This window comes from Pterocles gutturalis, unplaced genomic scaffold, assembly GCF_000699245.1.
Source record: "Pterocles gutturalis isolate BGI_N339 unplaced genomic scaffold, ASM69924v1 scaffold12816, whole genome shotgun sequence".
NCBI classification, from domain to species: Eukaryota; Metazoa; Chordata; class Aves; order Pterocliformes; family Pteroclidae; genus Pterocles; species Pterocles gutturalis.
Window position 1 is genome coordinate 40,744 of NW_010097943.1, and position 6,000 is coordinate 46,743.

The 6,000-nt window shown below is 48.8% G+C and overlaps 1 protein-coding gene across 1 annotated transcript in view; it reads right to left on the reverse strand.

Moving 5' to 3' along the window:
* PSTPIP1 (proline-serine-threonine phosphatase interacting protein 1) overlaps positions 1-6,000 on the reverse strand; it is a gene marked incomplete at its 3' end in the record, with an annotated part of 45,446 nt that overhangs the window by 39,295 nt on the left and 151 nt on the right. The gene's annotated exons all lie outside the window — the stretch shown is intronic.

Consider the following 6,000-nt stretch of genomic DNA (forward strand, 5'->3'; position numbering starts at 1 on the left):
AAGGCCAAGACCTTGGAAAGTAAATGCACCAAATGTACCAGTTGTAAAAGTCAGACGGCACATTTTGAAAGGAAGTCCCAAAATGCAAGAGCTGAAGCTCCCCGGGTGGCACTGGGTCGTACCCCGTGTGTTAGACTGTGCAGTCAGTAGCTGGATAGAACTGAGAGTCTCGTGTCGGTGTGGTCCAGCACAGTTAAGGGTAACATCAAAATTCACTTTTGGATTTCCTCATTACCTCGAATTTTTTAACTGTTCAAATCTGGTACTGGAGTGGGGGTGGGGAGGGCTTCCTGGAAGTGTCGGGAGGAAGGTGGCTCACCGAAATCTGCCCATCTATTGCATACCGAGAGAGGGGTTACCCTGAATGGCGGGTGGATAGAAAGCAAGCACAAACAGCAAAGACGCCATGAAGATCTGTTGTGTTTGACCTGATAGGAAAACGACAGGAAAAATTCATATGCCTCCCTGTCTTTCTTTAAGTCAATCAGATGCTGGATAAACGATTGCCCAGACAAGAAGCAACCACACAACGTCCTGTTTACCCAACTTTGCAACGTTAGGGTTTTGTGGTTGGGGTTTTTTCCCCAACGGCCACTCCAGAAGCAATTCAGATCATCCTTGGCAGAGAAATGACTAGGGTCTTTTTACCTTGTAACTGCAGAGAAAGACCTTCAAAACAAGACACCAAGAGGTTCTTCAACCAAAGTCAAATAACAAGAACGGAGCATCTCTGCTCGCTTTAGCAGTCACTGTTTTCAGGCCCGCTGTGAGTGTCTGGGTTAGTTCTCCAGCGTTACTGCTAGTTCTTTCTGCCTGTGCTCCTGGATGACTCTGGGGCACCTACGTGCCTCGTGCGGGCCCTCTGCACCTAAAGGCAGGTGTGGAACCGGAGGCAGGTGAGCAATAACAGCATTTTGCACGCAGCAGGCTGGCTTTGTTCTACAAGCAACCAAGAGGGAATCCAGGCTGGGATTAGCTCGCCTGCCCAGGGGAGCCACTCCTAAAACTGGGGACGCTCACTGTAAGCAAGTGCTCCCGCGTCCCTTGGAAAAGCAGTTTCTGGACCTAGTGCAGTACCTGGGAATGCCAATTGTGCACTGGGTATCTCCTGTACAATGGATCCTTCTGCCTAGGATCAAACACTTATGCTACCAAACAGTATGTCTGTGCTTGGAGACAAAGTTGGTTTTTCACTTAACTAAGTTTAGAGCACAGAACAGGATGTAACTACATGATGTACAGAACCAAGCTGTATTTTAAAAGATTTTTAAAATGCAGATATATCGAATATAGGAAACACATAGGAAATATTCACTCACCCAAAATGCATCTTTAAACTGTATCTGTGTCATTATTATGGCTCTGTGGAGAGGGAGGAATCCTTCAGCAGGTTCTTTCTCAGATGAGAGCAGCAGCAGCCGCAGCACCGAGCTTTGCTGCCGTAGCCCAGCCGAAGCAGACAGTGAAGCACATCCACTGCCCTGTCTCTTCCGAAGTCAAGCTGGTGAAAAACAGCATTGGGCAGTTTCGGGCAGCTCAGCGTAATGACCTGTGGCTGTGAAGGGACGGAGGGGAAAAAAGCTCTTGCTGACACACAGAGACACGCGTGCGCTCAGCACCCTAACCCCAAACCTGTTTCTCTTCTGGTAAGCAGTCAACATTGAAATGAGGAAGCAAGGAGATGTCAAGTGATGTTGGGCTGGTCCTTGCCGTGTGTGTGAGTGGCTGGCAAACTAAAAAAAAAAGAGGGAAGGGGGGGAAAGAAGTACAATTCAGTGATATGATTTGATCAGTTACAGGAGGAGAGAGAGGAATTAAAATGTAAAGGAAACCAGCACAATGCACAGAGATAAGCAGTGGAGGAAATTAGAGTCAAACTACTGTGTAGCGCTGCGGTCTTACAAAGAAAAAGAAGCAAAAGAAATGTGTGTGCCACGTTTCTGCAGTAACTGCAGGGGCTGGCAGAGGTCATGTATTCGCACAAGGGAAGCACAGCCCAAAGTTGCATTCCACAGCTGAAAAGGCTTTTCAAGACTCTGGTTAAATAAAGAACACTGTAAAGTGTGCAGGTGTCCGTGCACTTTTAGATACCTATCTGTCTATATAGAGAAAATTTCCAATTTGCATACCCTCATGTAAATGTTGATATGAATAAGCAAGATACGTACAATTTAGAAGTAAAATCCAGACTCTTGAACAAACTTGTGACGAGGGAGCTGAGAGCTGGTTCGCACTGGGACCTGCAGTGGAGCTGCACAGCCATAGGAACCCACAGCATGCCCAGCACCTCGCCCAGCACACTGCGGCCGCAAGCTCCTCAGACAGCTAGGTGAATGGGCTAACCAGTGTCACAATGCTGCTGCAAATAACTGATCATAAGGTCATACGTCTAACGCTTCCATGAAACCCTCTTCAAAATACCAATCCTACACGTGAGAGTGCCTCTGGTCATCTCCTGAGGATGTTTGAAGGATTCTTACATTTGTGTTTTAGATACTCACTGGCATTTTCAGAGGGTAGGAAAAAAAAAACAAAAACCCCAACTTCTGCCCTGTTGCCTATGCAAAAATGTGTCCTTCCACACCAAGAACACATCAGGACTCGCTTAGCTGAAACTAATGAACGTTGCTCCTGATGCCTGGGTGTTGGTTTTCCTACTGTCCCTGCAGCACCAGCCGCACAGACAGATTATGTAGTGGTGAGGAAGTCTCACAACTTCACTGAGCTCCAGCGGGGCACCGAGATCTGCTCAGATGGATCTGCAGCAGCTGGAGCCTGGAGTTATCAGCAGTCTCTCCACCAGCAGTTTGTAGCCGGTATTTTAGAGAATTGGTAAGTTTCATTCCTGGGGCTCTGAGGAAGACGGAATGTGCAGAGACTCTGAAAGGGAAAATGGACTGCAAGCAAAGGAGAGCAAAAGAGAGTTTGCAGGGCCAGAGGTGTGAAATTGCTTTCATTGTCATGAGCAGCAGGAAGAAAGTATCTTCATGTCCGAGGGGGAGAAAGAGAAAGGCAAGGATTCACTGGCAGAAGGGGCTGAGGAGGAATGAGTGAAGCTTTCTTCCACGGGGGAAAATTCCCTGAAAAAAATGTATTTTGAGGGCATGGGCACTACACCTGATCTATGAGGAAAAAAAAAAATCTTTTAACGGATGTTTTATCTCAGTCTTTCTAAAGTTAAATATTTGCTCTTAATATTTCCAAATTACAGCTTTGTTTTGAAGTGGATGGCTTTGCTGATGATGGGGTTCATAAAAATGCACTGAGTGTGTTTTGGCTCTCCAAAATGATGTGTTACTTTCTCATTATGCTTAGTTTGGCCTCCAACCAAAAAGCCAATTATTTGATTGAATCTCGCGCTGAGCAGCGTGCCTGCGTCTGTCCCACCTGACAGCCCCGGTGCAGCACAGCCACCTCCCTCCGGCACTGCCAGGGCAGCTAGCTTTGCACTGCGGATGAATTTATCTCTTACCGTTGGCTGCAGAAGAGCCCAGAGCAACTGCAGTCCTAGTTCAGATATTTTGATGAGCTGTTGGAAATTAACTGGTGTGAGCTGTAGTCCCTGGCTCCCAGCTGTTGGGCAGACACTTGGTTTGGAGCCGTTGCTGCTCACGCGTCCCCGTGTTGCTGGACTGTGCCCAGTGGGTGCTGTGCCTTGCAGGGGTGGTCAGGCTCTGGAAGGGGGAGAAAATTATCTCAACCCTGCAGCTGAAGAAACCGAAACCTATAGCAAAGGGTCCTGGTGAGTCCATCAGTGCTGGAGGTGAAGGCCTGGGAGAGGATGCTGACCCGGGAGCCTTCTGCAGGTGGCTGCGCTTCAGAGCTGCCGAGGTGCAAGTAATGTGTCATCAGCCAGCCGTGCCGGCATCGGGCACAGAATCCATAACCCCACGCTGCTTATTTCCTCTGCACACAGCAGCCACCTCTGCTTGGCCAGGGTATGAACGTGTATCTCTGCAGCTGGGAAGCGGTTCTGCACAGCAGGCTGCAGAGCCTGGGCTGCTCCTCCCGCTGCACCGGCTGTGACCAGCTTCAGGAAAACTGGTATGGGGTTATCTTCCTTTTCTCACATCAGCCAGCGCACCAAAGAATACCTAAATGCCTTGCAGTGGGCACCTGCTGAATTTATACTGAGCTGGCCTACTACAGCTGCTGGTTTGTAGGGTGCAATTCCTTGTTGGAAGGTTGCATCGTTCAGCAGAGCTTGAAATGGTACCAGCAACAGCAGCTCCCAGCAGACATCTTACTTACAAGACATACCAGCACTTGGAGAAGAAATCTTCCTACAGCCATCCTCTAAGCAGTAACAAGACGAGATGGTGTCCAGTGCTGACATGCTGTGTGTCATGGCTGGGTTCCTGTTTTGGCGGGACAAAGGCTGGAAAGGCTGAGCCTGGGAGCGAGCTCTGTGGGGCTGAGGGGAGGGAAGCAGAAGTCAGCGAGCCTTGCTGTGCTGCTACTGACTGCTGTAATGCCATCTCCTGAAATCACCTTCAGTGTTATGAAATTTTCCCCTGCAGAATAATTCTGTAGATACACCTGTGCCGAACAGCAGCATTTTCAGCGGGCAGGTGAGCGGGACTGGGATGGCAATGGCAAGTGATCAGATGCCCCTTTGTTTCTTTGGTTAGTGACAGGCAGATCCTTTGGAAGCCTGTAAGGCCTTTCATTTCCCCTTCCTCAGCTTTTTAACGAGGCTTTTAATCTCATTTTTGCATGCAGCTCCACTCAGAAACTCAGAAGTGTCAGCAACAAGCCTTAGGTGGGATGGTTCCCCGGCCAGCACTGCAGCTTCCCTCCCACCCCTGCCCCGAAAGGTTAAAATCACCTGGTTACCTGTTCTGCCTCTTTGGTAAGGCCAAGGATCAGTCTCCAGGCCAGAGTGCTGGGGTTTTCCTTCAGTAATTAAAATTATTTAACATAATGTACCATTTGAATCTGTTCTATAGTGGAAAGTGATGAAAAGTCTGATTTTTTGGAAAAAAGTTAATGCTAAAACAACCTCAAATTTTGCCATGCATCAGAATGGAAGTTTCATTTGGGTTTTTTGAACCATATACTGCTTTGAGCAAAGTTTTTTATTAGAGCAGCAGGTTTGGACCCAACAGTATTTAGTTGTTAAAGTTTCTGGTTGTGAGTAGTCTGCTGGAGTAGACAGGGAAGCTTTTAGTCTGCATAAAAACAGGAGGAGGGCGTCTGTGAAAAGTATTAACACAGTATATACGGAGATGCTGAACACTCAGATAATTCATGTATTAAGCTGGTTGTATTTTTCCAAACTCCTGCGGTATATTGTGGTCCTTTGGAATCATTGTTTGTGAAATGCAAACACAGAATAGAAGGAACTCGTACAGTCCTTCACAGCCTCTATAACAGTTACAATTGCTGTCATACAGTCATGTCCAAAATTAAAACAGTTCAGCCGCCGGTGTCTTACTGAGTCCTAAAGCCCTGAGACACCAGCAGCAATGAACCCGCTTCCAGAGGAAAGCACGGCTGAAACAGACACCAGCGCTTCAGCTGGTTCCTATTTCCATACAAATGGCTAGCTGCATTTCAGTGCGAGAAATGGTACAAGCTTTCAAATTACCCACAATGCCAATTTAAACATTTTTAAATCACCTTGCCTTCTGCAAGGAGCCAGTCTCTGTTCCCATGGAAACAGGGCCGGCAGCCTCCGAGCATCCGCTGTGGTTCGAACAGCTCCCCAAACCCCTCCGAGCACCCGCTGTGGTCCGTACAGCTCCCCAAACCCCTCCGAGCACCCACCGTGGTCCGTACAGCTCCCCGAGCCCCTCCGAGCACCCGCCGTGGTTCGTACAGCTCCCCAAACCCATCTGAGCACCCGCCGTGGTCCATACAGCTCCCCGAGCCCCTCTGAGCACCTGCTGTGGTCCGTACAGCTCCCTGAGCCCCTCCGAGCACCCGCCGTGGTCCATACAGCTCCCCAAACCCCTCCAAACACCCGCCGTGGTCCATACAGCTCTCCACACCCCTCCC